At 39.9% G+C, this 17,375-nt stretch overlaps 1 long non-coding RNA gene across 3 annotated transcripts; it reads left to right on the top strand.

Moving 5' to 3' along the window:
- Window positions 1–316: 316 nt before the first annotated feature.
- On the top strand, window positions 317–16,723 carry LOC131360823 (uncharacterized). Of its 3 annotated transcripts, none has more exons than XR_009205919.1 (12): window positions 317–3,786; window positions 3,980–4,103; window positions 4,241–4,342; window positions 4,581–4,613; window positions 4,705–4,808; window positions 7,364–7,417; window positions 7,500–8,219; window positions 8,402–11,034; window positions 12,054–12,122; window positions 12,588–12,757; window positions 13,179–13,227; window positions 13,310–16,723. It is a non-coding gene; the product is annotated as an uncharacterized LOC131360823 (long non-coding RNA). The 3 variants fall into 3 exon arrangements; XR_009205920.1 differs by having other exon boundaries at window positions 7,500–8,574; window positions 8,672–11,034; XR_009205917.1 differs by having other exon boundaries at window positions 7,500–11,034.
- The last annotated feature ends 652 nt before the right edge of the window (window positions 16,724–17,375 follow it).

Below are 17,375 nucleotides of genomic sequence, written 5' to 3'. Positions count from 1 at the left end.
AAGGAAAAATGTTATAATATAGGACTGGATTAAGATAAAAAAAAATTGAGAACATTTTAAGACAGCTTGGTGGAGCCCGGAAAAACTAGTGAACAGCCTTCTGGCAGGATGAGTGATGACAATGAAGAATGTACCACGGATGAGAACACAGTCGGTGAATTGATGAACCCTTGAGGTAGGCATGTCCAGGTGTATTGACATTGTTTGAATGTAAAGGCAAAGATTGGCTGCATCTGCCCACTGACAGGGATACTGAAAAAGGCACTACAGAGATTAACGATAGTAAAATGAAGATCATAATCATGTGGTATGGCAGATAATATAGATGAAACATCAGACACAATTGGGCTAATAGGTATCACTAGATCAATAATGCGACACAAATCTTGCGTAAAACGCCAACCCTTACCATTAGGTTTCCTTACTGGGCTGATAGGTTTATTGTATGGTGAACAGGTTTAATAACACCGTGCTCGAGCAGTAAAACAATGACAGACTGAATATCTATGTGTCTGTCTGTCTGTCTGTCTGTACATGAGCTACTTCATTGGAGTATGTGGCCCACAATTTGGATGGGACCTCAGAGTTTGTCAGGTATTTTCAGGTCATGTGGGGTCTCGGTCGTGTCAGATGTACACATAACAGAAGAAAAACAGAGATTAGTCGGAGTACTGAGAACAAGATGTCCTCCTTCAACTTAGCCAAAATGTCATGACCCAACAGATTGAATAGTGAAGATGGAATGACAACGGATCTTTGATTAAAAGAGAATTTCAGGATCATCAGGACTAGTAGTTTTGAGTGAGAAAGTTTTAGGACAGGTGACAGGAACCCCATCTATTCCCACAGAGTTGATACAAGAGTTTGTTACTGGCCCATTGTACAGTTTTACAAATAAGGTGCATGTAGCACCTGTGTCAACCAAAAAAAGGGTAAATGGACACCTTCAACACATAGATTTATAATTGGTAATGAATTTGGATCAGAAGTACAAGGAACAGCAGAAGGGGTTCCTTCACTCTGTGGGCAGCACTATTGATGTTGAAATTGCCACTGATGAGTGTTACTCTGAAAATTCTGTATCTCATCCTGTGTGTGTGTGTGTGTGTGTGTGTGTGTGTGTGTGTGTGAGGTGAATACTTGGTTACACCTTTTCTAAGGTCATGTTGTTTCTTTCTATATTCCGTTCCCCAGTGACCAGGAATGTGGCAATAATTCCAGGCTTTCTGTTTCGATGGCTGCGCTGGTGAGATTGTAGGTGAAATTTTCCCAGTAAGATCTTTTTACACTGTTTCTGAGAAACACTTCTAACACTGAACTGAGACAAGGTGCATACTTCATTCTGATATGGAAGATGTTTCATGGAGGATTTACTCAGGAGGGCTAAAGTGATGTGACCTAACTGACCTGCTAATCTAGATAAGATAAAAAAAAAAGTGTTCATCTGTTTGTCCTGCTGTCTTGGTCAGGGTCAGTCATTATATTTATATATATCCCACCAAATGGGATGCAGCTAAGGTCACTTTAAGAGGTCACATTATCTCTTTTAATACCTGGATAAAAAATTGGAACAAGAGGTCAAAAGATTGGAATTGCTTCATAAAATTTCATCCACACAAAACAACTGGAATCTTTTTGATTCAAGAATATTTTTATTGATTTTTAAACAGAGACAGAACATACAAGGTAAACGTGTAGTGTGTGTTTTACTTGGATTATCTGGATTTATAAACCCCTTACACACACCCCTATACCCCCCACCCCAGGGGGCAAACAAGACATAATATCTCTAAGCCACTGGGCGTGGCTGGGTGAGGTGGCATCCTTCCACTTAAGTAAAAGAAAACACCTGGCCAGGAGGGATGCAAAGGACAATAATCGACGTTTAGCTGGGGTTAGACGCCCATTATCCTCTCCAGTAGAGCCAAAAAGAACACCCAGCGGGTCTGGATCAAGATCGCAATTCAGACAGGGTTTGAAAGACATCCCTCCAGAACTTTTAGGGCATGTCCAGTACATATGAAAGAGAGACTCCTCTCCACTTTTACATTTATTACAGCAGGGATCCACATCTGGGTAGAAGTGAGAAAGTTTAACTTCGGACAAATGAGCCCTATGTACAACCTTAAACTGTAATAAAGAGTGGTGGGGACATGAGGTTGAGATGACGAGCTTGAGGATCGAGTTCCACGGGTCATCTGACAGTGTCAGATTTAGGTCTTTTTCCCAAGCAGTTTTAATTTTACTCAAAGTGGTGTAACTCAAACCCATTAATATGCCATAAATAGTGGATATTAGGCCTTTACACAGTGGAGACAGACAGAGGAGATTATCTATAATATTTGCATCAGGAGCCTTCGGGAAGTTTGGTATCAAAGCTAATGTCTTATTAGCTGATTATCTGAAAAAGTGAGATTTGGATAAATTAAAGCTTTCAGACAGCTGTTCAAACGATGCAAACTTATAATCAATAAAAAGATCTTTGCAAAGCTTGATGCCCTTACTGTGCCATTCATGAAATACTGGATCATGTAAAGAAGGTTGAAAGAGATGTTTAGAGACAATAGGACTGGTCAGAGAAAAGCGAAAGGACCGCTGTGCTTTCTGAACTGAGCCACTCTCTCAGAGTATGTCTAATAACTGAATTATTGATTGATTTAATTGAAAGGATGGGGAGTGCAGGTCCAAGAAGTGCAGAGACAGAGAGGCTTCTGACATTTCCACCCAGGCAGGCCGATTAGGTTGGTTAAGAAATTTAAATAAAAAATAAAACTAGAATATAGAATATAATAAATAGTATTTAAATAAAAATGTAAAACGAATCTAAAATATTAGAAAAATAATTTAAATAAATGTTAAACTAGAATATAAAATTTTAGAAATAGAATTTAAATAAAAACGTAAAACTAGAATATAAATTTTTAGAAATAGAATTTAAATAAAAATATAAAACTAGAATATAGTGCTACATCCCGTTTGTATTACTTCTGTGTTTTCTTTTGTTTTGGGAGATGTTTGTGTCTTCTGTCCAGGAAGAAGCCTAATTGGTTCCAGTCTACTTGGTGCCATGCCCTTCCTAGTCAGCTGACCCCTTATGGCCTATAAGAAGACTCCATCATCACGTCCTGCTTCCTTTCTACTACCAGCAGACCTATTGTGTCATAGCAGCTATCAGATTGTATTCATTTTCCCTATTGCTTTGCACAGCTGATGACCCAGCAGAGGAAATACTCCGAAGCAGATATTTGTGTGTTTTGGCAATTTCAACCTAAGCCTGTCTGCTGAGGAGGGTGCAGATGATGGGAACACCACAGTGAATGTAACACAACCGGATTCTGTAGAGGAGATGGAGCAGGTGCCACGAAAAACCTACCCGCTGTGCAAGAGAAACAAAACAGTTCAGTCAAATCAGCAAAGACCAGTGAATTGTTTTAACGATTTTTCAGTGCTTTTACACTTTTAGTCCTCCTTTAATTTGTTTAAAAACAAATGATCTCTTCCAATGAGCATGAGACAGATGATTAGGGGTCAAGTGTTTAATGTGAAATCTTTCATTAAGAGAACCAAGTTTCAGTGCTTCCACACATACTAGAATCTTTTGATCCAAAATTAGATAAATTTATCTAAACATATGGTGAGCTCCTCTAAAGATGACTTGGCAGATGACTGGAACCCACACAGGACTCTTCAGAGGACGATTCAGAAATGGAGGAGGATCCAGTGAGACAGAGGGTCACAAAAGTGGTTAAGAAAAAGAGAGCTCTTGGCCCTATTCCACAAAGACAGGTGAGCAATCAGATTCAGTGCTTTAACACAAAATCAATGAATCTGTTTTAAAATTTAAAACTTTACTATTCTGAATTTTCATATTTCTGTAAAGCTGCTTTGAGACAGCGTCCACTTTTAAAAGCACTATACAAAAAATTGAATTGAAAATCTTTTCATCCAAAATGAGCAAAATGCATTTCAACTTTTTTAGTTGTATGTATGGTGACCTCAAATGAAGCTGATCAGCTTCAGAAGGGGAGGAGAATCAAGAGACACAAATGATTATGAAGGAGGCTGAGAACAAAATGGTTGCCAGCCCTGTCCTGCAGAGAGAGGTGAGAGCTTTCATCAGTTGGAGTCATTTTTAAAATGTTGGTTAAAGAAAGCCTGTGAATTGGGAGGTACTGTCCATATTTGTCAGTTTGATTTAACCCTAGATATCAACACCAAACTGTGTGGTATATTTTGCCAGGATAAGAAAACTTTGCTGAGCCCATCTCCATGTCTCCAACTGAAAACAGTCATTGTTCAAGTGAATCGTGTCGCTCTCAAAGGGGTAAATATGATCGACAAGGTATGTATAAAAACAAGTCAAACTGAAACTCGAATGTATATTGTTCCTTTATAGGAAAGGCGCTTATGTTTTAGAAATTGGGTCAGTTTTTTACAGTAAAGGGGCTTATGTTTAGAATTTGGATCTTTGCCATTGTATGTAAGTGAGAAAAGGTGTTTGTGTGCATGTCACAAAATCCAGATAACTTTTATCAGTGTGTTCTTTAGAATGCTAAAACAATTTTCATCTTTCCCCACAGAATCAAAGGATTTCAGTTAAAGTTCCTCCTGGTGTAAGTGTACGCCTTGTTTACTCAAGTTACAACTATATTAGCAACAAGAACCAAGATATATTTTCAGCTCTTAATTGTATTTTTTTTTCAGATGCAGCAGGCCAACATAAGCCCAGGAACAGCAAGTATCCTGAAAATTCATTCATCAAAAATTCCATCAGTCAAGTCTCTTTCAAGTCACCTTACCAATATCTGGTAATTCAATTTTCAATTCAATTTGTTTGTATAGCACCTTTTACAATAGACATTTGTCTCAAAGCAGCTTTACAGAAGAAGAGAAACAGAGAAAGGAGAGGGGGGGAAAAAAACTAGAAATAAAAATAAATTGTTAAATAAAATTATTTTATCCTTATTTTATTTTATCTATAATGAGAAGCCTGTGGCAGCGGTGGCAAGAAAAAAGTCCCTGAGATGATATGAGGAACCAGGCTCAGAAGGGAACCCATCCTCATTTGGGTGACACTGGACAGTAAATAATCAACTGATTAATGTCCTTTCTACAACAGCAATCAATGGCCCATGAGGAACTATTAGGTCAGTGTAGTTTCTGAGGTCATTATAGACACGAACTCCTTGCTGTCACAAGCTGACAGATGAAATGGCAGATCTGTGATGGTGTGAAAGTCCCCAAGTGGCTCTGTCCATGGCTGTCTCCTGGGTCACTGGCTGTCCACACAGATCCATCCACAGCATCACTGGGCACCACCAAGCGACGAGACTCTGACCAGGGGGTAGAGGCAGTGGTCACACTGGACACTCAGAAAACTGGGAGCTCAGGAGTGGGGTGTATAGCTCAACAGAGAAAGACAGAGAGAGAGAAAGATATTAAGTATGATTCTGATTATGTGATGTTTAAAGACAATGTAGATTATGTATAAAGTGCAGGCAGGGACTCTGGCAAGACTAGCTATGACATCATAACTAAAAGGGAGAGCCAGAAGGTGACAGACATGGACAAAGTGTCCAACCACTTCAGTCAGTAACCTGAGTGACCATGTGATGGTGGTAAGGAGACGGCATCCAAACATCCCAGTACACCAAACACTCTGCCCATGAACCTTCCAGATCTGCTCCTTTTACCTAAGAAAACTATATATTAAAAGCTTGACTAAACAAATGTCTTCAGCCTAGACTTAAACACTGAGACTGTGTCTGAATCCACAACACTAATTGGAAGGCTGTTCCATAACCGTGGGGCTTTGAAAGAAAAAGCTCCGCCCCCTGCTGTAGCCTTTGCTACTTGAGGTACTACCAAATAACCTGCAACCTAAAACCAGGCGGACAAGCTTCATTTAATGCATGTACTCGTTTAATCCATGTTTCTGTTGAACAAAGAACACTGAACTCCTGATCAGTAATCAGTTCATTAATAATAAGTGCTTTAGTTGACAGATCTTATATTTAACAGTACTAACTTCAGATCAAAGGTGCTGGCTGTGCATTCACTATCATCTAGTTTTATGTTAATCAGGTTACTAAAACAAATTTTCTGACTGTTAAAACATTTTTGTTTGGTTCGGGGAACAGACACAGTCTCAATGTTATAAACCCTGGGTGACGACTCTTTGCAGCTAGCAGACGGTGGGATTAACCTGCTTGTCTGCTCCCTGGCCCTGGATCGTCACCAATTAACTAGATCTGCTCTAAGACTATGTGCGATGCTGCAAGAAATGAGAGCAGCACCCTCCCGAGTGGGATGGACACCGTCCCGTCCTAACAGGCCAGCCTTGCCCTCAAAAGAGCTCCAATTATCTATGAAGCCCACATTGTTTTCGGAGCACCACCTGGACATGCAGCAGTTCAGTGACCATAACCTGCTGTAAGCTACATCGGCACGCCGCATTGGGATGGGGCCAGAGCATACTACAGCATCGGACATCGCCTTCGCTAATTTACACACCCCTACATTACTCTTAGTAACCTCAGACTGACGAAGGCGTATATCATTAGCTCCTACGTAGAAGACTATCTTGGAGAACCTGTGCTTGTCTAGGACCCTAAGATTACCTGCAACGCCCTGGCTCCCGGAATACACCTAACCTGTGCTGCTGGAGCCCCTAAAGGCCTAGCTAATTTCACATGCCTTAAAATGGAATCTCCTATAACCAGAGCTCTTTCAGGTTTCTCAGTGGGTTCTTCACTGAGGAGAACAAACCTGTTAGACATGTGAAGCGGAGAGGAGTGGTGCTCCCGTGGGCAAGCCTTAGCGTTAGCCTTGGCTATGCGACTATGCCACAGAGTCGTCACCCATTCGCCCTGCTGTGAGGGCTCTAATGCTGGGGTTGGGGGATTACTAACTCCACCTAAGGCATCCAGACTTCCCCCTACAGACACTACACTGCTCTCACCATCACTAACCCTCTCTAGTGTCTGGATGTGCACCTCTAAAGCTAATATACAATGGAGGAAGAATTACTAAATATCCTGCAGCTCACACACTGAACAAGCTGAAAGTTCGTCATACTGTATGATTATGTACCTTAAGTGAAGTTATGGCAAAGTACAGTAATGAAGTCATACAAGATTTTGAACTTAACAAGCTTAAACCTCAAAAAACTTGTATAAACTCTTGCTATCTTGCATATCAATGTAACCCTATCTATTGAATATCACCCTGTGTTTTAACTTCATTCAAACGTTTGCCATAATATAGCCATTGAAGCTAACATGGCATTAAAAAAAAAAAGTAATGAAGTTTTTATAAATAAAGTTTTACTTTAAGAATTTATTTCTTTATTATATGGTTTAAGGTAACAACCAAAGACATCAGGTTGGTTCCCCCTCTGCACTGATGGTCATCTCAGGTAAATATATAACAAAATGTCAATTGTAAATACTTTTAGAAATTTGTCGTGTGTAACCAATCATTATCTTCTCAAAATAAAGGATCCATGGGTGAAGCAGGACAAGGAAGAGAAGCAGAGATTTAGGATGAGGCTTTGGAGAAGGAGGGGAGTGAAGGTAAAGAAGGACAAAGAGGAGAAGCAGAGGTACAGGAGGAGGCTTTGGAAAAGATGAGTGACTTTAAACTTTATTGGACTGAAAGTAAAGAACAGAAGAGGATTAATGACACAGGAGAAGGCTTTACAGAAGGACTGAGAACTCATTGGAGAATAAATTGTGTGTGATGAAAAAAGAACGTAAATAGAAAAAGAAAGAGAGCTCTTAGCATGCCACCCCAGATATGTCTGCTCCTTCAAACTCTTCTAGTGAGGCTCACAGTGAGCATGCCATCCTAAATAGGCCTTCTCCTTCTCACTCTGCCAACATGGCTCACAATGAGCATGCCACCTCAGATAAGCATTCTCACTCTGTCAGAGTGAAAACTGGCAATACTAAAAAGAAAGCGTCCTTTGCTGAGGGACACTTCCCCTGGCTGCAGGAACTGCCGGGTTATGTTTGCTGGACTTAAGGTGGTGAAGCAGCTGCTCCAGTGTGAAACTGAAAGGAATGATGAGCTCAAGCAACTGCATTCTTCAACAAATCATACAATTGTGTGATTTCTGATACATACAATGTGAAAATTTTCTTTTGATAAACAGATCTGCTTTACATACTTTTTATTTCAGACAGTTAAATATGGACGAAGGAAACCTTTTTTACCAGGTAAAGCCCCTCACTATGGTGTGTGTATATATAACACTCCTTTAAAAAAAATTACTACCAAATTTGAAGGATAGGTGACATTGTATTATTCGGCAGATTGTAGAACTCTCTCAGACAAAATGATTTAGGATTTTAGGCTATTAAAATTATATTTACTTTGATTTATATTTGTGTCTTTTCAGTAAGGCTAGTTGAGTTTAGAGGCCATGTAGAAGGCGTGAACCCATGCAGGAAAGCCCAAGAAAATGCCAAGCAGCGAGCCACTCGTATCTATTTTTCTGGAATTTATGGCAGACTCAGCAATTCCAAATGTTGTTGATCATCTTTTCCTTACAAACCATAGCAGAGTCCGTGTGTAAGTACTAAATTGTAGCGTCTGCAAGTAACTGTAAAGATTGTCCGTGTCAAATAGAGTAGGAGACATGGCCTAATTTGTATTTTTGACTTTACAGTCTTGTTGCACACCTCCAAGAAAGAGTTTAAACCAACAACCCAGAGATATTTGATGTATCTTGTGGCTTTCATGAAATACATTTTGAACGTCACCACCATCTGTCAGACTCGGAGCTAAAAGGATCAACGATCTCTTGGTTGAATCGAGGGTTCGTCTCCGAGTTATTGGGCGGGATGGAGTTGGGCACCAGCTCAGAGTGCACCAATCAAAGTCTCGTAAGTTTGAGATACCTCCATTGCTTAACACCACATAAATGGAGAAACACGAAGGTCACACTTCCGGGCGAAGTAAGAGAGAGCAGCAGAGACGAGAACTTCCAACCACACTTCCTCTAAACACATTTAAGCGTCCTTCTTTTCTCTTTTTTTTTCTTGTCGAATTGTGTTGCAACACAAAAGATAAGTATTATACTTTGTTCAGAACGCGTAATGAGCAACCCCAAACAAAAGCAAAGTACTGCGCCAGCAACACATTCAGGTGCTTTCCTTGTGGGAAAGCTAGCAGCCATGGCTGCTAATGATGATAACACTAGCAACAAGGATACACCTAAAAAAGACAACACGGATAACTTGTCTGAGTCAGCTAGTCTCCAAACTGGCAAAACCGCGTGCCAGTTTAAAAGAAGACATGGCAAGTTTAATTCAAGATTCCATCAAGCCGCTACAAGCCTCCCTTGATAAGCTCCGTGAGACTTTCAGCTCGTTTCAAAACCACCTTGCATCTACTGAAGTACTGGTGGGCGAAAACTTCGAAAAGCTAGCTGCCGCGGAAGCGAGGAATAAATCCTTGAAGGCACAGAATTCATCCCTTCTTGACCTAATTGATGACCTTAAGAACAGATCCAGAAGGGCTAACCTGCATATTATCAATATTCCGGAAGGCTCTGAGGACGGAAAAGACTCCACCGAGTTTATATCTGGGCTACTTAAAGATACCATGGAGAACGTATTTGAAACACCACCTGTTCTCAAACGAGCGCATTGCGCGCTTCGCCCCAAACCTGGAGCAGGGCAATCTCCGAGACCATTCATCGTCTGCATCCACCGTTTTTCAGAAAAGGAAAAAGCAGCTCACTGGGCTAGGTGACATGATGTAAAATTCAACGGAGTTTCCCTGAGGTTATAGCCGGACACGAGGGCGGCTCTAGCGAAAAAATCATGCCAGTTTCAAAGTCAAACAAAACCTTTATCAGAAAGGCATAAAGTTTCAGCTTCTGTACCCTGCACGTTTCCATGTGAGATTCGGAGACGAAGCTGCCGAGGCTTTTTACAAACAACGCATCCTTGTACGGGACTAAAGTCCGGCTCTGGCTGTAACAACTTAACAGATAAGTTATGTCACAAACAACTGTCTCGAGGCCACAAGGTGACTATTTACCTTTTTTTATTGCAATGCTATCCAAGACATCAAGAAAAGATGTTCCTTTTTTTTATGTTCATTGCCTTAAAGCATATTTAATATAAAGTTTTTAAGATGCTAAATTGTTCTGTGTAAATATTGTGGTTTGGGGTATCTCAATATGGGAGAGAGGAAAAGTCTGGAAAATCGGGAGCCAAGTAAGCTTGCTGGGGATGCAAGCATAGGGAAAATTTGGGAAAGGTTGGGAACTTTGGTTGTGTTACATTTATCAAAAAAGTGTTGGGAAATTTTTGTTTTATGTTATGTTTTTTTTCAAGAATTTAATAGTGAGGAAACATGTATGTTGCTGTTGGCATTTTTGTTTTGTTTGCCTGCTTAATTTTATATTAGCCCATGTCAGATATGGCCGATTTCTCAAAAAATCCTGGGGGATCGAAAGTTTGATTTATTAGTTGGAATGTCAAAGGCCTAAAAGGCCCAACCAAAAGGGGCAGAATTTTTACTCATTTAAAAAAATTAAAATCTGAAATATATTTACAGGAAGCCCACCTACACATTGCTGATTATCTCAGAATAAAGAAATCATGGGTGGGACAAATTTTCAAAGGCAAGGGGCACTGCCATATTGATACATAAAAGCATTCAATTTACTGCCTCTGCTTCTATTGCAGATCCCCAGGGAAGATGCGTTATAGTCTCTGGGATGTTATTCCATGTCCCTGTTCTTCTAGTTAATGTATATGCTCCTAACTTGGATGATGTGAGTTTTATTAACAAGCTTGTTTCTTCATTGCCAGACTTAAATTCCTATCTTATGATTTTTGGTGGTGACATGAAATGTGTTATGGACCCATCCCTAACCCCAAACCTTTATCCCATCTTAAAACGGCACAAGCCTTGTCTACATTCATAGACCAAGTGGGGGCTGCTGATCCTTGGCGTTTTCTATGTCCACATAGCAGAGTATATTCCTATTTTTCACATTCATCATACCTATTCAAGGTATGGTTGCTATTATTTCTTTATAGATAAATCTTTACTTCCTTCTGTGGGACAAATTGAATATTTAACTGGAATCAGATCATGCTCCTTTGCAATTAGATCTTATCTGTAATCTGAGGTATAATGAACAGCCTTTGTGGAGACTAAATATGGCCTTGTTATCGGATCCTGCATTTTGTACATTTGTATCATCAGCTATAGATAATTTCCTTCTGTACAACAGATCAGAAACTATTTCTGCATCCACATTGTGGGAGACACTCAGTAGTTATTAGGGGTGAAATAATTTCATATACCTCAACTTTCAATAAAAAACAAATAAAAGCTGGATAATTTAATTGACTCTATAAGAAGGTTAGATTACCTATATTTCACTTCTCCTTCACCTGAACTATATAAGGAAAGGTTAAACCTTTAAGTTCAATATAACCTGTTATCAACAAATAAAACTGAATGGTATTTATTACATTTATTATATCTAGATTTTATATATATGAACATGGAGAAAAAGCAGGACGACTTTTACCCCACCAGTTAAAATCCCAAGCCGCCTCACAACTTGTACCCCAAATTTATAATAGCGATAACAAATTAATAGTTAACCCAATTCAAATTAACATTTTTAAGAACTATTTCTCAAATTTGTATACTTCTGAAATGCTGGAATTTTTAGAAAGTATAGATATACCCACTCTTAATTCAGCTCAGAAAACCTGTTTGGATCAGGCAATACAAATATAAGACATTTTAAACTCCATCACACTAATGCAGTGCAAAAAAACTCCTGGCCCTGATGGCTATCCAATAGATTTTTATAAGAAATTTACTGACAAACTCGCTCCTATTCTTCTTGAGGTGGTTTGTGTAAAGGGATTTAAAAATTGTAAACTCAAGAAAAACATTAACTCTTTTTGTAACTGTTCAATTCCGCTTTTCTTTCAATAAAAATATATTTTAAAAAAAATAAATAAATAAATGGAGAAACACATGTTTATAATAAATTGTATTTATAATTTCAGACAGAGTTGATGCCAGAAGACGCAATTTGTTCATTGAAGTGGAACCTGAGAATATTTCTACAGCACTTGGTATGCATCTCTGCTCATTGTAATTATTTGATATGTAATTGGAACAAATATTTTATAAAAGTGATTATATATACCCAAGTGGGTAAAGATAAAGGATGCAGCTTTTTATATTACAGGAACTTACAGATGCAAACTGGGTTTGTTACGTGTAGGTCCGACAACCAGGATGTCTTCCAGTTTCTATAGATGTTCGGGTGAATACAGGGCTTAAACATATCACCCTTGCAAATTCATTATGCCCAGCTCTGGGTTACAGTCTTCAGATTTTTACATTACAGAAATTTATATGTAGACACTGGGTTTTTATGTATAGGTTCTATGCCTGGGTTCGAATACTTAGTTGTTGTCCATTTAGCATGGAATACAGTGGGTCTTTATGGCTCTTGTGTTCACTGTTATCATCTTGTGTTCCTTACTTAAAGACCATCACCACAGCTTAGTGTTGGTGTACTTTGGCTTTTACAGATGACCTTGAGAAGCAACCAGAAAACCGAGCTATGCTGAAATAGTTTTTTGGAATTCTGTCTGGATACATCATTGTAATAACTGGCCAGTGAAAGGGTGTCGTCATTAATATGGCTACCGAAGAGGTTGAGACAGAAGAAAAAGCTAAGGATGCTGCCCGCATCATTCGTGTAAGTATGGACATGCTAAAAAAAAATACACACTGTTCAATCAGTTCAGAAAGTAAAATCATGGCTCGATTTAATAGGCAGAACAGCACAAGACTCAAAGGTACTTTGGGCAAGCAGCTATACCCCTCAAAGCAAATGAGTATGCCTGGTTTGAGCGTTACAACCAACTTCGAGAATATGTTCATGGAGGCTCAGAGGCATCTACTTTTTTCCATAATTCCACTGGAGGCGTCCTTCTGAAGCTGGACCAATATTTCAAGGAGGCCTGAGAAGCCAATTTGTTAATTGCACCCACTTTCAATATGCTGCATTCTTCTCTTGCCACTTATGTCTTTTTTTTTTTTTTTTTTTTTTTTTTAATTCAGTGAAACGGTGAAAGTTGCATGTATTTTAGTCTTGGGTAATTTTCTGATTTCTTTAGTCTAACAGGCCAAGCAGCAACTTGGACATAAAGCCTACAGGTTAATAAGGTTAGTTTACTAAATTAATAGCAGACCTATTGTGTCATAGCAGCTATCAGATTGTATTCATTTTCCCTATTGCTTTGCACAGCTGATGACCCAGCAGAGGAAATACTCCGAAGCAGATATTTGTGTGTTTTGGCAATTTCAACCTAAGCCTGTCTGCTGAGGAGGGTGCAGATGATGGGAACACCACAGTGAATGTAACACAACCGGATTCTGTAGAGGAGATGGAGCAGGTGCCACGAAAAACCTACCAGCTGTGCAAGAGAAACAAAACAGTTCAGTCAAATCAGCAAAATCAGACCAGTGAATTGTTTAACAAACCAAGTTTCACTGCTTCCACACATACTAGAATTCTCTTCATATGCGTATTCGTTGGCGAGTCGCGATGGCCTGGAGGCTGCTGTTATCTGCTGGATCCATGAGCGGTGAAGTATTCTGTAATGACTCGAGAGATATGGATCCAAGATCCTCCACCTCGGGCAAGTTAGCAGTTATTAAGCCTCTTCTTAAGAAACCTAAACTAGACCCTAATGAATTATCAAATTACAGACTGGTTTCAAGCCTTCCATTTATATAAAAAAATATTAGGAAAGGTGTTAGCTCAATTATGTTCCTTCTTACAGGAAAACAATATCCTTGAAGAATTTCAGTCAGGTTTCAGGCCCCATTATAGCACAAACTGCACTAGTTAAAATCACAAATGACTTGTTTTTAGCTTCGGACCAAGGCTGCATCCTCCATGTTAGTCCTGCTTGATCTTAGTGCTGCATTCCACACTATAGATCATAACATTCTCATAGATTGCTTACAAAATCACACAGGTATGCAGGGACAGGCATTTTGTAGATTTAAATGGAAAACTGTCCAGTGTAGTCCCAGTGAAATACGGGGTCCCACAAGGATCAGTTTTAGGACCTCTGCTGTTCTGTTTACATGCTTCCATTGGGTAACATCATTAGAAGGCATGGGATTAGTTTCCATTTGTTATGCCGATGATACCCAATCATATCTCATCAAAACCAGATGAAATATCTAAAGATCTAGATTAACTGAGTGTGTTAAAGATATTAAAGATATTAAAGTTTTGTAAAAACCCAGGAGAGTTCCTTCCTTGGTGGTGCTAGAACTCAGAAGAGGGCTCCCTCTGGCAATCAGACGGGAGCATAGCCTGACAAGATGTTACAGCCAGGGTACATAGAGGGGTACAGAGGTAAAAAGGTTGAAGACCCCTGCCCAGAAATGTACTGGGGAAAAGGACAAAATGTCTCTAAAAAAACAAGTATGCGCGCGCACACTGAACATGAGAAGTCCTCATAAAGGAGCTGTTTAATGAAAGTTTCTTCTCACTTGCATTCTCTAGCTCATCACATTTCAAGTGATTTTCACAGAGCTGGTTCCCCATGTTCTCCACTGTGTCTCGCAGTGTCTTCACCTGGTCTGTCAGGTCAGACTTCTCCTCCTCCAGCTTAGTGATGGTCTCCACAACCTTCTGGTGTTTCTCCTCAGTTTCAGACAGGGAGACCTGAAAACAACAACAATTAGTGCTTATTGTCTTTATTTCCTTTTACACACACATTCAGATATTTTAAATACTGACTCATTACTCATGAGAATATCTTCAGCTTCACAACATCAGTCGTAGCTTCATGAGAAGAATATTTCCCTTCAGTAACTTTTCATAGTTTGTCAGATTCTCCATCATTCTATGGAACTCGGACTTCAGATCCCCGTCTTGCAGTGCCTTCACCTGGTGTATCAGGTCAAACTTCTCCTTCTCCAGCTGAGTGATGACCTTCATAGCCTCCTGCTGTTTCCACACAGATGTAGTAATAAGTAGGATATTTTAACTACTTCAGTCATCTCAAGTACATTTGTAAGACATTTCCCCCACTGGCAATAGGAAAACTTTTATCTTCCTTCTTCTGAGTTGGCAGATTGAAAAGGGAAGTCCTGTAATCAACACTGAGGGAAAGACCCTCATGACCCCAGACATGTCAAAAGCTGCATTTAAAACAATTCACAGAAAAAAATGTAAAATCAGTATCATCTTGTTCAGAGTGATCTGTGAAACGTGCCCATTGTTGTGAATGCATGTCGTCTTTCTTTTGGTGAATCACATTTTTCTGACAGGAGTGCTAAACTTATGCTTTAGGTGCATGTTTAAATTGCTCCACATTTACTAGAAGGACTCTTCAATGACTGACAAAGACAGGTACAAAAGGGCTGATATTTAGGAGAGAACATTAGGGTAAATGGGGAACAGGTGAGATGGCGGGAAAGCAGAACAATAGGAGGGGTGTGGCACAAAACACGTGGGGAATACAAAAAAAGCAGGCTATGATGAATCACCTGCGAGCACACCCTCTGGTGGTCTGGCAGGGAACTGTCCCCGTAGTTCCTGACAAGATGAGTGCTTGCTTTCTCGTTGTAGTGTTTATTTCGGATGGTAAGGAACAGGAGATTGTAATTTTATGTGACACTGGAGCAGATCAGTCTTTTATTTGTGGCGGTTTACTTCCTCTATCAGAACAAACATTTAGAGAATCTTATGCTCTTTGCCAGGGCTTAGAGATGAGGTATGTCCACGTTCCCTTAAATTATGTATCTCTGAAGTCTGGTGTTGTGACTGGTGCTGTTAAGGTTGGAGTTCAGCCAGTTTTACCAGTTACTGGGGTAGAATTAATTCTAGGTAATGACCTAGCTGGTGGGAAAGTTGTTCCAGTAGTGGAAGTATCTAAAGTCTGTGAGGAATGATCTGGCAGAGAAGCTTCCAGAGGTTTTTATTTCATGTGTTGTAACACAGTCCAAGGCAAAATATTCTAGTGATGTTTTGGATCTTTCTGACTTATTTTTAACACAAGAAACCCCTGTGAAATTGGTTAAACCAGATGTTAAAACGCAGCTGCTTACAGGCCTGCCTTTGTCTAGTAAACGTCTTACTAGAAATGAATTAATTTCTGCACAACACTGTGACGAGAGTTTACGGTCCTTCTTTACTGCTGTACCTGACATGAATGAAGTGGACAAGAAACAAGTGGCTTTCTTTCTAGATGACGGTTTGTTGATTCATAAGTGGACTAAATGAGATTAAGGATGCTGTTTTTCAGAAGCCTGTGGTTCCTTTAAGGTATCGACACTTGGTTCTGAGTGTAGCCCATGATCATCTCTGGTCTGGACACTTGGGGATCACCAAAACATATATAATCAAATGTTGAAACATTTTTTCTGGCCACAGTTACACGTAGTTAATACATAGTTAAATATTGTGCTTCATGCAAGACGTGTCAAAAGGGAGGAAAACCAAACCAGGTGATTCCTCCTGCCCCCTTACACCCTATTCCTGTGATGGGAGAACCTTTTTTAAAAGTTGTTGGTAGACTGTGTAGGTCCTTTGCCCAAAACAAAAGCAGGAAATCAGTTTTACTCACTACTACAGTGAGGGGGAAAAAATGATTTGATCCCCTGCTGATTTTGTACGTTTGCCCACTGACAAAGAAATGATCAGTCTGTAATTTTAATGGTAGGTTTATCTGAACAGTGAGAGACAGAATAACAACAAAAAAATCCAGAAAAACACATTTCAGAAAAGTTCTACATTGATTTGCATTTTATTGAGTGAAATAAGTATTTGATCCCTTTGAAAACATGACTTAGTACTTGGTGGCAAACCCTTGTTGGAAATCACAGACGTCAGACATTTCTTGTAGTTGGCCACCAGGTTTGCGCACACCTCAAGGAATTTGGGCCCACTCCTCTTTTGTGGCTGACGTTTGGCAACTCGGACCTTCAGCTCCCTCCACAGATTTTCTATGGGATTAAGGTCTGGGTTTGTTGCCTTGGCCGTGTGTTTTGGGTCATTGTCAGGCTGGAATATCCATCCACGACCCATTTTCAATGCCCTGGCTGAAGGAAGGAGGTTCTCACTCAAGATTTGATGGTCCATGGCCCCATCCATCGTCCCTTTGATGCGGTGCGGTTGTCCTGTCCCCTTAGCAGAAAAACACCCCCAAAGCATAATGTTTCCACCTCCATGTTTGACGGTGGGGATGGTCTTCTTGGAGTCATAGGCAGCATTCCTCCTCCTCCAAACAGTTGAGTTGATGCCAAAGAGCTGGATTTTGGTCTCATTTGGCCACAACACTTTCACCCAG

The sequence above is a fragment of the Hemibagrus wyckioides genome, linkage group LG10 (genome assembly GCF_019097595.1).
Source record: "Hemibagrus wyckioides isolate EC202008001 linkage group LG10, SWU_Hwy_1.0, whole genome shotgun sequence".
Taxonomy (NCBI): Eukaryota; Metazoa; Chordata; class Actinopteri; order Siluriformes; family Bagridae; genus Hemibagrus; species Hemibagrus wyckioides.
Note: the sequence above shows the minus strand (reverse complement) of the source record. Positions and strands in the feature narration are given on the sequence as shown.